Source organism: Entelurus aequoreus, linkage group LG22, assembly GCF_033978785.1.
Source record: "Entelurus aequoreus isolate RoL-2023_Sb linkage group LG22, RoL_Eaeq_v1.1, whole genome shotgun sequence".
Lineage (NCBI taxonomy): Eukaryota > Metazoa > Chordata > Actinopteri > Syngnathiformes > Syngnathidae > Entelurus > Entelurus aequoreus.
This window is the reverse complement of record NC_084752.1, coordinates 44,263,479-44,280,386: the sequence shown is the minus strand read 5'-3', so window position 1 is coordinate 44,280,386 and position 16,908 is coordinate 44,263,479. Positions and strand designations below refer to the sequence as shown.

The window sequence follows — 16,908 nt, the reverse complement described above, 5'->3', positions numbered from 1 at the left end:
TGTAGGATCCCCTTTTTTTGTAATATAGTTGTTAAAGTCACACTGGTTTGATATCTTGTTTTGTGCAGTGCCTTATTTATATTGTATTTTTAATTTATTTTATGCAACTTGTTGACACGTTTTATTTTGTGTTTATGTATGTAAAAAATATTGTATTTCATATATTCATTTTTTGTATTCATTTATTCATTCATATTTTTTTTTTATCTTGTTAACTATTCTGATTGTTGATTTGCTTTCTTTAAGTAAAAAAAAAAAAGGTCAAAGACAAAGCTATTCGGTTTCTTGTGAGTATATACACTTCACTGCCGATGTGGGGGGGGGGGGGGCGCCAGATTGGTTAGGGCCAGGCCTGAGTTCACCTGTCGGAAGCTTTCAGAGGAATACACACTATATTGCCAAAAGTATTTGGCCACCTGCCTTGACTCACGTATGAACTTGAAGTGCCATCCCATTCCTAACCCATAGGGTTCAATATGACCTTTTGTAGCTATTACAGCTTCAACTCTTCTGGGAGGGCTGTCCACAAGGTTGCCGAGTGTGTTTATAGGAATTTTCCACCGTTCTTCCAAAAGCGCATTGGTGATGTCACACACTGATGTTGGTGGAGAAGGCCTGGCTCTCAGTCTCTGTTCTAATTCATCCCAAAGGTGTTCTATGGGGTTCAGGTCAGGACTCTGTGCAGGCCAGTCAAGTTCATCCACACCAGACTCTGTCATCCATGTCTCTACGGACCTTGCTTTGTGCACTGGTGCACGGTCCAAACTGTTCCCACAAGGTTGGGAGCGTGGAATTGTCCAAAATGTTTTTAGTATCCTGGAGCATTCAAAGTTCCTTTCACTGGAACTAAGGGGCCAAGCCCAACTCCTGGAAAAACAACCCCACCCCATAATTCCTCCGCTGAACCCTCTCTGTCAGTTTACGTGGCCTACCACTTGGTGGTTTAGTTGCTGTTGTTCCCAAACTCTTCCATTTTCTTATAATAAAGTTGACTTTGGAATATTTAGGAGCGAGGAAATTTCACGACTGGATTTGTTGCACGGGTGGCATCCTATGACAGTTCCACGCTGGAAATCACTGAGAGCGGCCCATTCTTTCACAAATGTTTGTAGAAACAGTCTCCATGCCTAAGTGCTTGATTTGATACACCGGGCCCAGCATCACGACAACTGTCATTCGGCACCAGCTGCGATGGACAGGCCATGTGATTCGCATGCCAGACAGTCGCCTTCCAAAACAGATGTTGTACGGACAACTGACGGAAGGACAACGCACCCAAGGGGGGGCAGAAGAAGCGGCATAAAGATAATCTCAAAATCCACCTGAGGAAATGCTGCTTCAACCTCAACACCTGGGAGGATGATGCCCGCCAGAGGGTTTTGTGGAGCAGGGTGGTCCATGAAAGCACAGCACAATTAGAAAAGGACCTCCACCGTGCCGCGGAAACCAAGAGGCAACAAAGAAAGGAGAGATCCACTACCAAAACAGCTCCTCAGACCACCACGACAATCACGTACATATGCCCCCACTGCAATAGAGTCTGTGGATCACGGACTGGCCTCTACAGCCACCTGAGGACCCACAGATGACCAGACTCACCAACGGGAGGACTATCATACTCGCTTCGAGTGATCGCCAATGAAAATGAGTTATTTGAATGACTCTTACCATAATATGTTACATTAACATACCAGGCATGTTCTCAGTTGGTTATTTATGCCTCATATAACGTACACTTATTCAGCCTGTTGTTCACTATTCTTTAGAGCAGGGGTCACCAACGCTGTGCCCGCGGGCACCAGGTAGCCCGTAAGGACCAGATGAGTCGCCCGCTGGCCTGTTCTAAAAATAGCTCAAATAGCAGCACTTACCAGTGAGCTGCCTCTATTTTTTTAATTGTATTTATTTACTAGCAAGCTGGTCTCGCTTTGCCCGACATTTTTAATTCTAAGAGAGACAAAACTCAAATAGAATTTGAAAATCCAAGAAAATATTTTAAAGACTTGGTCTTCACTTGTTTAAATAAATTCATTAATTTTTTTTACTTTGCTTCTTATAACTTTCAGAAAGACAAATTTAGAGAAAAAATACAACCTTAAAAATGATTTTAGGATTTTTAAACACATATACCTTTTTACCTTTTAAATTCCTTCCTCTTCTTTCCTGACAATTTAAATCAATGTTCAAGTAAATGTATTTTTTTTATTGTAAAGAATAATAAATAAATTGTAATTTAATTCTTCATTTTAGCTTCTGTTTTTTCGACGAAGAATATTTGTGAAATATTTCTTCAAACTTATTATGATTAAAATTCAAAAAAATTATTCTGGCAAATCTAGAAAATCTGTAGAATCAAATTGAAATCTTATTTCAAAGTCTTTTGAATTTATTTTAAAATTTTTGTTCTGGAAAATCTAGAAGAAATAATGATTTGTCTTTGTTAGAAATATAGCTTGGTCCAATGTGTTATATATTCTAACAAAGTGTAGATTGGATTTTAACCTATTTAAAACATGTCATCAAAATTCTAAAATTAATCTTAATCAGGAAAAATTACAAATGATGTTCCATAAATTATTTTTTTAAGTTTTTGTCTTCTTTTTTTCGGTTGAATTTAGAATTTTAAAGATTCGAAATTGAAGATAAACTATGTTTCAAAATTTAATTGTCATTTTTTACGTGTTTTCTCCTCTTTTAAACCGTTCAATTAAGTGTAAATATCATTAATTATTAATAATAACATAGAGTTAAAGGTAAATTGAGCAAATTGGCTATTTCTGGCAATTTATTTAAGTGTGTATCAAACTGGTAGCCCTTCGCATTAATCAGTACCCAAGAAGTAGCTCTTGCTTTCAAAAAGGTTGCTGACCCCTGCTTTAGACATTTTAAATTGCCTTTCAAATGTCTATTCTTGCTGTTGGCTTTTATCAAATACATTTCCCCAAAAAATGCGACTTATTCTCCACTGTGACTTATATATGTTTTTTTCCTTCTTTATTATGCATTTTTGGCCGGTGCGACTTATACTCCGGAGCGACTTATTGTCCGAAAAATACGGTACGTGCATTTAGTGACAATAATTACAGAAATATTCCCTTTGTGTTTTTTCAAAAGTAAAAGGAGGTCAAAGGGCGGATCTTTCTGGCTAATCCCAAACTCGAGACACAGCTGATCCCTGAAAGTGAAGCTGTTGTTTTCTTCTATTTGCAACTAAACGTTCATGTTGTATGAATCTCTATTTTGTTTTGCAACCTGAATAAATAAAAAGGCGAGTCAAGTGCATAATTATACACTGCAAAAAGTGAAATCTAAGTAAGATGAAATATCTCAAATAAGGGTGATATTTGCTTATTTTCTGTCTGATAAGATAATTCTTCTCACTGAGCAGATTTTATGTTTGAGTGTTTTACTTGTTTTAAGTGTTTTGCTCCTAAAGGATGTCAGTAAGATATTACAGCTTGTTGCTGAGATTTGATGAGCTATATTGAGTAAAACATGCTTGAAACTAGAATATCAACTGTATAAAGTATAAAACTGCTTTTTCAAAGTAATCGTTTCTTATTTCAGGCATGAAATAAAAAATCCTGACTTTGACACAATTGTGTCTCATAATTAAACTGACAGTTAATCTTTAAACATTTAACATGTGACATTTCAAAACAATTTTGAACAGAAATAGTTCATGCACATTCAAATAAATTCTTCAAAATTACACTAAAAAAAAAAAATAGGCCGGGGGCCGGGCTGTAAATATACAGTGTTTCCCACACATTCATTTATTTGTGGCATCCCGCCACGAAAGAATTACGTCCGCCACAAATAGAAATTAAAAAATTTTTATTTTTATTTTTTGTATTTATTTATTTATTTATTTTGTCCTGTCCAGCTTCTCAGGCAAATCATATAGTAGATGTAGATGCCCATATCGGCTGTTCACATTTACTTTACAAAAGAGAAGTGTAGGATACTTCTCTCGTTGCCTTATTTGTATTTGACCACTACTGTTTTCTGTTTATTTGTTACTGACTGTGGCAGGACACCTCTGTCTCTGTTTCACTTTATGTTGCTGGTAAATAATATGGTTGTAGTAGTAGGCTAAAGTTAAATGATTTAGTATGCACTCATTAAAGGGGCAGAGCTTTAAGAGACATTTTAGCTTTTATATTTTATAAGATATATTTTTTTGTAAGAACCACAATGAATAAATATATTTCAGTGAATAACTTATTGTTCAAATCTGTATATAAATATGTACATAAAGTGTTGTAATTATATTGTAAAATGGATGGATGGATGGACGTTTAAAACAAAACTGTTATTATTAATTAGTAAGTATACATTTTTTTAGCCTTTTTAGAGAAAATCATATCATTGTAGTAAATTATGCAAAAGACTCGATGATGTCATGGTGACCACGCCCATAGCCACGCCCCCACCGCCACAGGTATCTTGGCAGTTTACGGGAAACACTGATATATATATATACTGTATATATCAGGGGTCGGCAACCCGCGGCTCTAGAGCCGCATGCGGCTCTTTAGCGCCGCCCTAGTGGCTCTCTGAAGCTTTTTCAAAAATGTATGAAAAATGGAAAAAGATGAGGGAATTTTTTTTTTTTGTGTGTTAATATGGTTTCTGTATGAGGACAAACATGACAAAAACCTCCCTAATTGTTATAAAGCACACTGTTTATATTAAACATGCTTCACTGATCCGAGTATTTGGCGAGCGCCGTTTTGTCCTACTAATTTTGGCGGTCCTTGAACTCACCTTAGTTTGTTTACATGTATAACTTTCTCCGACTTTCTAGGACGTGTTTTATGCCACTTCTTTTTCCGTCTCATTTTGTCCACCCGACTGTTAACGTTGTGCGTGAATGCACAACGGTGAGTTTTGTTGATGTTATTGACTTGTGTGGAGTGCTAATCAAACATATTTGGTCACTGCATGACTGCAAGCTAATCGATGCTAACATGCTATTTAGGCTAGCTGTATGTACATATTGCATCATTATGCCTCATTTGTAGCTATATTTGAGCTCATTTAGTTTCCTTTAAGTCATCTCAATTCAATGTATATCTCATGACACACTATCTGTATGTAATATGGCTTCTAATTTGTTGCGGCTCCAGACAGATTTGTTTTTGTATTTTTGCTCCAATATGGCTCTTTCAACATTTTGGGTTGCTGACCCCTGGTATATATATATATATATATATATATATATATATATTCCTTGCTCACTAATTGACTGAAAGAGCACGCACTTGGCGCAATGATGTCATGTTTTCGATGGGAAAATGCTTTTTTAGAGAATATGATTTGCCTGAGCGTTGCCTTTTTGCCTTTCCATTAAGAACAATAAATTAGTTTTTAGTATAAGTTTGCTGGTTTAAAGAAATGTAATGCCGAGCGCATATCATTATGTCAAGATAATGGCACTAGCATTTACTTCATTTAAGAATATTTTTGAACATATTGAGCAAAAAGGTCTATTTGTTTTTTCTACCAAGAAAAGTGCACTTGTTATTAGTGAGAATATACTTATTTTAAGCTATTTTTGGGTTCATTGAGGTTAGCTAATTTTACTTGTTATGGAAAGTCTTGACAATCCAAATGTTCTTGTTCTCTTGGCAGATCATTGTGCTTAGTTCAAGTAAAATACCCCTCATTTTTGTATTTTTTTTCCTTGTTTTTGAACACTGACTTTTTGCAGTGTGCTTGTGGATTACGCCGAGTCATCATTAGCAGGTAAAATGCAGACACATAAAGCTTAGACGACTAAGGAGACACACACAGTCATTAGCAGGCAACTTGTGAGGTGTAATCACATTAGTGTGACCCGCGTGTTGCAACGTCATGGAATCACCACAACAACAAAATACTTCTCCTTCTCTATCACTGCTACAAAAGTTGCTCTTCCAACAAAACGCTGGAGAACATTCCATCCGTAACATTCTCAATGATGTTTCAGCCAATCAGGGACAGTTAGTCAGAGTCCATGAAGGGACATTTGTCTAATAGTCTGAAAATAAAATTCTGCGTAGGTCATTTTGGTATGTGTTTTTTTCCAATACCAAGTCAATTTATAGAATATATTTAACCTTTAAGGCTCCCCTCGAGTTTGGTCCCTGGATATCGGTCATAAAAATGTTTTAAAAGCTGGGATAGGCTCCAGCACCCCTTAGTTCGGGGGTCAGCAACCCGCGGCTCTAGAGCCACATGCGGCCCCCTGGTGGTTCCATGGAGCTTTTTCAAAAATGTATGAAAATGGAAAAAAAAATGGGGTTGTAGTATGGTTTCTGTCGGAGGACAACCCTTCGTAGTTGTTAGAACTACCACTGTTTAATATGTTTGTGTTTATGCTTCACTGACGAGAGTGTTTGGCGAGCACCGTTTTGTCCTACTAATTTCGGTGGCCCTTGAACTCACCGTTGTGTCGATTGTGACACAGCAGTTTGTTTACATGTACAACTTTCTCCAACGCTGCCACAGGAAGACGTGTTTTATGCCACTCCTCCTTTGTCTCATTTTGTCCACCAAACGTTTTATACTGTGCGTGAATGAACAAAGGTGAGCTTATCTAAGTCTTTTAATGTTTTTCTGTTCCAGACAGATTACTTTTCTGTATTTTTGTTCCAATATGGCTCTTTCAATATTTCGGGTTGCCGACCCCTGACTTAGGCCTACTACGCTACTCTACTTTAATGTTAATTCTGTCCACTGTTTAATATGTTTGGGTTTATGCTTCACTGACGAGAGTGTTTGGCGAACGCCGTTTTGTCCTACTAATTACGGCGGCCCTTGAACTCACCGTTGTGTGGATTGTGACACAGCAGTTTGTTTACACGTACAACTTTCTCCAACGCTGCCACAGAAGGACGTGTTTTATGCCACTGCTCCTTTGTTTCATTTTGTCCACCAAACGTTTTATACTGTGCGTGAATGCACAAAGGTGAGCTTTGTTGGTATAATTGACTCGTTATGGCGCGCTAATAAGACATATTTACATCATGTGTTGCCATCATTATAACACTTATCTAAGTCTTTTCATTTTTTGCGGCTCCAGACAGATTACTTTTTTGTATTTTTGGTCCAATATGGCTCTTTCAATATTTCGGGTTGCCGACCCCTGACTTAGGCCTACTACGCTACTCTAATGTTAATTCTGTCCACTGTTTAATATGTTTGTGTTTATGCTTCACTGACGAGAGTGTTTGGCGAGCACCGTTTTGGCCCACTAATTTCAGCGGCCCACGAGCTCACCGTTGTGTGGACCGTGACTCAACAGTTTGTTTTACATATACAACTTTCTCCGACGCTGCCACAGAAAGACGTGTTTTATGCCACTCCTCCTTTGTCTCATTTTGTCCACCAAACGTTTTATACTGTGCGTGAATGAACAAAGGTGAGCTTATCTAAGTCTTTTAATGTTTTGCTGTTCCAGACAGATTATTTTTTTGTATTTTTGGTCCAATATGGCTCTTTCAACATTTTGGGTTGCCGACCCCTGCCCTAGTCCCCTAGGGGTAGAAAATGGATGGATGGGGGGAAATTATTTTTTTATTTTTTTCAACGCTAAAATGTCTAAAACACCTGTTTCAAACTCCAGGCCCACGGGCCAAATCTGGCCCTCCACGTCACTTTATATGGCCTGGAAATAACATGTGTCAATAAAATACCTTATTTTCTTTCTCTACTTTCTTATTTTCTTACTAAAGGTATTAGGGTTTTTTCTACTTTGACAGGGAAAAAAATAGTTTCCAATACTTCAAGAAATTTTATATTATCTAATTTTTTTGGTCAAAATCCAAATACTTAAATATCTGCTTAACTTAGGATTTTAAAGCAGGTTATCCATCAAATTGTACACTATAAAAAATGACCAATAGATTTTACTGTAAAATTTAGGGAGTTTTTTTTTTTACTGCATATTACTGTAAGTTGAAAAAAAAAAGACCAATATTTGTTTTTTTTGCAGTAAAATTCTGTTGACTGAGCTGTCAGTTTTTTTGTTGTTTTTATTATGTTTTATGCCCCTTTTTAAAGAAAACCCTGTTTTTATAGCAAACACACAATATGCAATTTTTTACACCAAAAAAATTCAAAGTGCAATTTTTGATGTGAAATAATTGGAGCTTTAAATAATAATTAATAACATTGATTTTGATTCATTATTATTTTTTGAGCAATTAAAAAAAAATCCCACTACGTTTCTCAGGGATCCAATAGGGCCCCACTCCTAAAAGTGTTCAAAATAAGTCATACTTTATTTGTATTTTTATTTTATTGTGAACCCTTAAATATCTACATAAATTCAGATGTATCAGTTATTTAATTTTTTTAATTTGTTGTTTTCATGGCAATAATTCATAGCAACATTGATTTTGATTCATTATTATTTTTTGAGCAATTTAAGAAAAATCCCACTACGTTTCTCAGGGATCCAATAGGGCCCCACTCTTAAAAGTGTTAAAAATAAGTCATACTTTATTTTTTTGTTTTTATTATTGTGAACCCTTAAATATCTAGATAAATTCAGATTTATCTGTCAGTTATAAGTTTGTATTTATTTATTTTTGTTTTTTTATGGCAAACACAAAATATGCAATATTTTCCCCCAAAAAAAATATTTTTGTGAAATCTTTGATGTAAATTAGAGGCTTCAATGAGTTAATAATTCATAACATTGATTTTGATTCATTATTATTTTTTCAGCAATGAGTTAAAAAAATGCCACTAAAAGTCATAGATCCAAAAGGACCCATTCATAAGTGTCAAAAATAAGTTACTCATTATTAATTTTTTTTAACTTTCAACACTTAAGTCTTTAGATGAACTTCAGATCTATCTGTCGATTAAAAGTTTATAATATATATTTTTAATGTTTTTGTTTTATTCAGTTTTTGTCATACAAAACTGTTTTTATTACACACAAAATATGCAATATTTACCCCAAAATATTTGATGTAAAGTAAATATGTCAATAATTCATAACAACATAGATTTTGATTCATTTTTTATATTTGAGCAACAACCGTTTTAAAGAAAAAAACAGTCTGTATGGCAACTTTGTGTTATTAGAGTCAACATGGCAACTTTTTCTTGTTACATTTCACCTGTTTGCTCTTTTATTACACTTTTGATATATTTTTTCCTATAATACTATTTTTAGACTGAGGCTGTTAAAAATTTGCTGAGGGCCACACTTTGGACACCTCTGGTGTAGTGCATCATAAAAAGCCTATTTACTGTACACTAGCATTTGCTTGGTAAACTCAATATTGTTCTATGGTTATCATCACACTTTTTCTCTTGACCGTCAGGCGTTGAAAAACAGGTAAATTCATATTCATGTTTGACATGACGTAGGTTTGAACTCTCATGTTTGTCTCTACTCGCAGGTGATTTGTCCTGTGGAAGACAACACACACACACACACACACCTCCAACCTGAGCATCAACATGACATCATCCTGAGGTAAGCCAACACTGCAGCTGCACGGTGGACACTTGAGCACCACATGCACAATAGGATATGTCGTAGAGGTCAGAGGTCACACACGCATGTTTATGTGCACAGTGACATTGTCAGATTTAAGAGATTTGAGTCACATATTCAAAATTTCCAGAATTTTTTCCCCAAAAAAAATATTTTTTCTCTGATTTGGAGTCATGTTATTTTTCACCAGCTACAATTCTTGTCTCATTTTTGAAGGTGCAAATTTTTGTGAAAGACAATTTACGTAGTCGTGAGTTCAATCCCGGTGTGTAGTTTGCATGTTCTCCCCGTGACTGCCTGGGTTCTACTCCGGCTTCCTCCCACCTCCAAAGAGGTTTGTATCCATCCATTTTCTACCGCTTATTCCAGGGGTGGGCAATTAATTTTTACCGGGGGCCGCATAAGCTACCCGAGCACTGCTGGAGGGCCACATCGACAATATTTCAATTAAATTTTGCTCAATATTATTTTTGATATATGTCCGAATATAAACAGTTTTGCTCAATAAAGTGATCGATATAATTCCTGTCCTCGAAGCATCTCGATAGACGTTACAATAATTGAACGGTGTTCAATTGAACGGTGTTGACGAACACCGTTAGGGCCGCTTGTTGTCACTGTCACTCAAAGTTGCATTGCAAAATTCCATAAAATAAATATGTTTATTTTGTTTATAATTCAGATTCGATTTGATTTGGTGCGCGGCATATACTTGCTGCGCGCAGCAGACGCTTGAGCAGTGCGCAATTGCGCAGGCACGCACCTTAGGTGAGGGAACGTTGCTTGGCAGTTCATGTCTTGTTGAAAACACGGCATTCCTCATCAACTTTTCTCTTTTTGGCGTCTCGGGTGTAAACCGTGCATCACTTGTCACTGCATGTGCACCTTCACTCGCAGGTTACACACGGACACACGCCCATAAATAATACTTTTCAAAATAAAAGCAGCACAGTTTTATTGCGCGCAGGACATAGATGTTTTTTCAACTTTATTTTGTAATTGCAGTTGTTCACATTCACTCACAATCACGCATACGTCCACACGGAAGTAATACAAATAACAATTTTCAAAACAAAAGCAGCACCGTTGTATTGCACACTCGACATAGATACTTTTTAAAATTTATTTTGTAATTTATAATTGGCCTCACGCGGGCCGGACAGGGACGCACAAAGGGCCGGATGCGGCCCGCGGGCCGCAGAATGCCCAGGTCTGGGTTATTCCCTTTGGTATTGCGGGGGGCGCGAGAGCCTATCTCAGCTACAATCGGGCGGAAGGCGGGAGTACACCCTGGACAAGTCGCCACCTCATCGCAGATATCAATATACACAGATATAACACAGATATCAATATATGTGTATGTCAATATTTATTTTTATATATATATATATATATATATATATATATATATATATATATATATATATATATATATATATATATATATATATATATATATATATATATATATTTGTGTGTGTCAATATTTATATATGTATATATATATATATATATATACACACGTATATGTCAATATGTGTGTATATATATATATATATATATATATATACACGTATATGTCAATATTTATATATGTATATATATATATATATACACATGTATATGTCAATATGTGTGTATATAAATATATATATATATATATACACGTATATGTCAATATTTATATATGTATATATATATATATACACACGTATATGTCAATATGTGTGTATATAAATATATATATATATATATATATATACACGTATATGTCAATATGTGTATGTCAATATATATGTGTGTGTATACTGTATGTATATACACATTATATATATTTTATATGTATATCGTGTATGTACACTTATTTATTTATATATGTGTGATATATGTTATTATACATATTCATTTATTTATTTGTTTGTTTTCTGTTCAAGTCATTGTATTTTCACATTATTTTTCCTCATTTTGTCTTCCAGGTGAATTTTTGTAACATTTTAAAGGATTTTAAGTGCAATCCTTCCATCATGAATAACACATTTGGTACAATTCTCATCTTATTTACATATGAAACATCCAAACATGTCTCCCCCCCCCCCCCCCCTAAAACTAAACATACAATTGTCCCCCCCCCAAAAAAATATTAAGTTACTTTTTAAAAATAAAAGTCATGCGAATAAAGTCCAAATAGCTGATGTTGATCCTGTAGTTGGCAATAAAGTTCTTCTGGAGTCATGTCGTGTAATAACAAACCAGGTCGCTTTGCAATACCACTTGTACACGTCAATCACACACACACACACACACACGCACACACACACACACACACACGTAACCAAATTGACAGTACGGACCACAAAAACGTGTACTTTTCTTCTTAGTTCCTTACCGTGTTTGGTCCTTAAACTTGGAGTTGAGAAACGAGCAAGAAAAAGTCCAATCTCCAAATAAAAGTCCCACAAGGTGACGAAGACAAAAAAAAAGGCGACTTGACGCTCGAAGGTGAGAAGCCGTGCTCAGAGGAGGCCACGCCCACCTCGTAAAACCGCGCCCATCTGCATGATTGACAGCCCGACGCCTCTGAACAAACAGATAAATAATAGACAAAAAGGTCCGCCTTTTTGCTGCAAATGTTGCACAACTTTGACATTTACTTATACTTTGACGTTCACTTCAGACTTCGACTCTCTCTGACTGGGCTCACTTTTAATTAAAGCAGCAAATCACACACATTTGCCAAAACTTGTCTCATTGTCAAATATCTTGATTATATGATGATTACGTCTGCATTGTTAATTGTGCATCCATTAAATATAAATACAAGTAAAACATTAAACGATCCAACAAGTTGTACGGCGCGGATCTAAACGATGGGAAATGTCGCCATCTAGTGGACAGAAAACGCTACTGCGTGAGAAAAGAAATACATGGATTGATTAACGTGGACTTAAACAAGTTGAGAAACTTATTGGGGTGTTACCATTTAGTGGTCAATTGTACGGAATATGTACTGTACTGTGCAATCTACTAATAAAAGTCTCAATAAACGACAGTCCGCCGAGTTTAGAAACCATTGACATCTTATAAGTAGTTGCAGCATTGGCTGCTGTGACGCGCGAAATTGGGCCGCCATCTTGAAGTGGTGATGAGCCGGCGAGTAGCCTCAACTGACAGTTGACAGGTAGAAAACAAAGATGCTAAACTTGACAGTTGACAGGTAGAAAACAAAGATGCTAAACTGACAGTTTACAGGTAGAAAACAAAGATGCTAAACTGACAGTTGACAGGTAAAAAACAAAGATGCTAAACTGACAGTTGACAGGTAGAAAACAAAGATGCTAAACTGACAGTTGACAGGTAGAAAACAAAGATGATAAACTGACAGTTGACAGGTAGAAAACAAAGATGCTAAACTGACAGTTGACAGGTAGAAAACAAAGATGCTAAACTGACAGTTGACAGGTAGAAAACAAAGATGCTAAACTGACAGTTGACAGGTAGAAAACAAAGATGCTAAACTGACAGTTGACAGGTAGAAAACAAAGATGATAAACTGACAGTTGACAGGTAGAAAACAAAGATGCTAAACTGACAGTTGACAGGTAGAAAACAAAGATGCTAAACTGACAGTTGACAGGTAGAACACAAAGATGCTAAACTTGACAGTTGACAGGTAGAAAACAAAGATGCTAAACTGACAGTTGACAGGTAGAAAACAAAGATGCTAAACTGACAGTTGACAGGTGGAAAACAAATATGCTAAACTGACAGTTGACAGGTAGAAAACAAAGATGCTAAACTGACAGTTGACAGGTAGAAAACAAAGATGCTAAACTTGACAGTTGACAGGTAGAAAACAAAGATGCTAAACTTGACAGTTGACAGGTAAAAAACAAAGATGCTAAACTGACAGTTGACAGGTAGAAAACAAAGATGCTAAACTGACAGTTGACAGGTAGAAAACAAAGATGCTAAACTGACAGTTGACAGGTAGAAAACAAAGATGCTAAACTGACAGTTGACAGGTAGAAAACAAAGATGCTAAACTGACAGTTGACAGGTAGAAAACAAAGATGCTAAACAGACAGTTGACAGGTAGAAAACAAAGATGCTAAACTGACAGTTGACAGGTAGAAAATAAAGATGCTAAACTGACAGTTGACAGGTAGAAAACAAAGATGCTAAACTGACAGTCGACAGGTAGAAAACAAACATGCTAAACTGAGAGTCGACAGGTAGAAAACAAAGATGCTAAACTGACAGTTGACAGGTAGAAAACAAAGATGCTAAACAGACAGTTGACAGGTAGAAAACAAAGATGCTAAACTGATAGTCGACAGGTAGAAAACAAAGATGCTAAACTGACAGTCGACAGGTAGAAAACAAAGATGCTAAACTGACAGTTGACAGGTAGAAAACAAAGATGCTAAACTTGACAGTTGACAGGTAGAAAACAAAGATGCTAAACTTGACAGTTGACAGGTAGAAAACAAAGATGCTAAACTTGACAGTTGACAGGTAGAAAACAAAGATGCTAAACTTGACAGTTGACAGGTAGAAAACAAAGATGCTAAACTGACAGTTGACAGGTACAAAACAAAGATGCTAAACTGACAGTTGACAGGTAGAAAAGAAAGACGCTAAACTGACAGTTGACAGGTAGAAAACAAAGATGCTAAACTGACAGTTGACAGGTAGAAAACAAAGATGCTAAACTGACAGTTGACAGGTAGAAAACAAAGATGCTAAACTGACAGTTGACAGGTAGAAAACAAAGATGCTAAACTGACAGTTGACAGGTAGAAAACAAAGATGCTAAACTGACAGTTGACAGGTAGAAAACCAAGATGCTAAACTGACAGTTGACAGGTAGAAAACAAAGATGCTAAACTGACAGTTGACAGGTAGAAAACAAAGATGCTAAACTGACAGTTGACAGGTAGAAAACAAAGATGCTAAACTGACAGTTGACAGGTAGAAAACAAAGATGCTAAACTGACAGTTGACAGGTAGAAAACAAAGATGGTGGTCAGCGTTTTCCTGCTCAAATGAGCGGACAGTTGAAAATAGGAATCGGGGGATTACTTTTCACAAGTAAGATTTAACATTAACGTACTATTGGTTGTATTTTGTGAAAATAATATTACCACAGAGTTGTGAAGTATATATTTAACATATATATACAATATATATATATTGTATATAGTTGTCTGCAAACCTATGAAATGTTCTATTTTGTCTTTATTATTTAGTCAGAATGCTTCATTTATATGTGAAAATCACAAAGAAATCTTCTGGGGCAGGATGACGCCCCTAAAGGGGTTTGGTTTACAAACTTTCAGTCCCACCTAAAACAAAATTCACCAGCCGCCACTGATTATGATGCATTCTCATTTTAGGCAAAGTATAAGCCAATACTTTCTTAACAGTATAATTGTAACCAGGTATAAGTCTTTAAGTAACAATATTCAAATACTAACATTGTTGGGTAAAACATAATTTGGTTTTATTCTGAATCCAGTGAAACAGATTGGTGGTTTTAGCTGATATAAAGACTTTCAGGTGTTTATATATGTTTATGTTGAAGTATTTGGCAGACGCTTTTATCCAAAGCGACATACATCAAAAATACATATAAAACAATGACTGTAAACATGATCATTTAAGGGAAGAATGTAATACAAAATATCAATACAAAGTGTCAAGACACAATAAACTCTCTGCTGCTGCAGCAACAGAGATACAGTCTATAGATATATAGATATCTAATGTATTCATACATTGTTTATGTAGCATGTATATATAACCTCATCATATTGTTTCTTCAATTTAAAAATAGCTGACCCTTCTCTGGGATTATATTCCCAGTTTTGATCTGGGACGTCTGGTCACTTATAGCATATAAGAATATTGTATTACTGCTAAGCAAACTATGAATAATAAAACATGTGTCCTTTAAAAAAAAAACTGCGTGAAAATCAGTGGTATTCAGTGAGGTAAGATGAATTAAATGCGCTGACAGTTCATTGCTCCTGCCAAATGAATTGCACTGAGTGGAGCGGATCACCACTCCAAGATGGCGGCCCCGCGTCTCGGTAGCGCCTATGCTGTGTCTACTTCTAAGATGGCTATGAGTTTAGAAAGCTGAGCAGGCATGACCACGCCCCCCGCTCCCCTGAGCTCATTTGATTGGTCGCTGCAAAGTCCCTTCTTCTTCTTCTGCTGCTGCTCTCGTTGATTTGTCATGCAGTGCGCCACTTTTGCCCCCATCGGTCGCTGAGGGGAAAACGAAGGTGCGTCTTGTTCATTATGACACCTGCTGAATGAAGGAAGCATGCTGAGGGGAAAGATGTGATGAAAAGTTGAAAACATTCCACTGGCCAGTCGTCACCATGACACATGTACACACTGCCAGCAGCCAGCAAGCAGGAACATCCACTTTTAGGGGTAGGTCAGACTCCTTTTCCAGGATATTAATACTGTTAAACAGGATGACATTGTGATTGCTAACTGCATGCTCTAGTGCGGTGTTTTTCAACCTTTTATGAGCCCAGGCACATTTTTTGCATTGAAAATAATCCCGAGGCACACCACTCGCAGAAAACATTAAAAAAAAGAAACTCAGCAGCCGATATCGACAGTTAAAAAGTCGTTGTCGCCAGGGGCGTCACTAGCTTTTAAGGACAGGGGGGGCTTAGCCCCCAGGAGATGCACAGGATGCGAGCACAAAACTTCACAAACGGCTAACAAAGACTTAGAAGTTAATCATTGTTGTTATTATTATTTCAGTGGGTTTATGTTCAATCTGTATGTGACTAAAATGGTTGTAAATTCAAGCCCTGGAAATATTACTTAATTACTTGAATTAAAGTAATATCTGGATCGGGATAATTTGGCTTGTATATAATATATTTATATATATATTTTATGGCAAGCCGTTAAGGAAATTAAATATATATGGAAGTCTGAATAGAAATGAGAAACGTTTATAAATACTGTAAATAAGAAAGACTTAGAGTCCGTCTGCTGAGGGACCATCTTCAAAATGCAATGCTGAAACAAATAATGCAAACAATAAAATGTAACTTCCAGGGCTTGAGATTAACGGATTCCCGTCGTCCCGGGGACGGTAAAAATAAATGCACGGGACGAAATTAAATGCTACCCGGGATGATGGCTTTTAAACATTTTTTTTTCTTTTTATGTATTTATTCATTTTATATTAAATGTCTTGGTTTTTCCACCCTCTGAAAATCCTATGAAATGTTTAACAAGCCATCCTATAATAATACAACAGCTATTAATGTAACAATACAATAAAACAAATATATTTAATTATGTTTTTTTCATTATTTTAACAATTGGCTAATGTATATTACTTTATATAGATTCTACAAGAAACACAAAAC

The 16,908-nt window shown here is 36.1% G+C and overlaps 2 protein-coding genes across 2 annotated transcripts in view; one reads left to right on the top strand and one right to left on the bottom strand.

Moving 5' to 3' along the window:
- Positions 1-12,012, bottom strand: part of LOC133639810 (FHF complex subunit HOOK-interacting protein 1A-like) — an 84,379-nt gene extending 72,367 nt beyond the window's left edge. The window contains exon 1 of the mRNA XM_062033427.1: positions 11,889-12,012. The gene's annotated coding sequence lies outside the window, so the exon portion shown is untranslated. The remainder of the gene's footprint in view (positions 1-11,888) is intronic.
- Positions 1-16,908, top strand: part of LOC133639811 (SH3 domain-containing protein 19-like) — a 68,414-nt gene that overhangs the window by 5,634 nt on the left and 45,872 nt on the right. Inside the window, exon 2 of the mRNA XM_062033428.1 lies at positions 9,405-9,481. The gene's annotated coding sequence lies outside the window, so the exon portion shown is untranslated. The remainder of the gene's footprint in view (positions 1-9,404; positions 9,482-16,908) is intronic.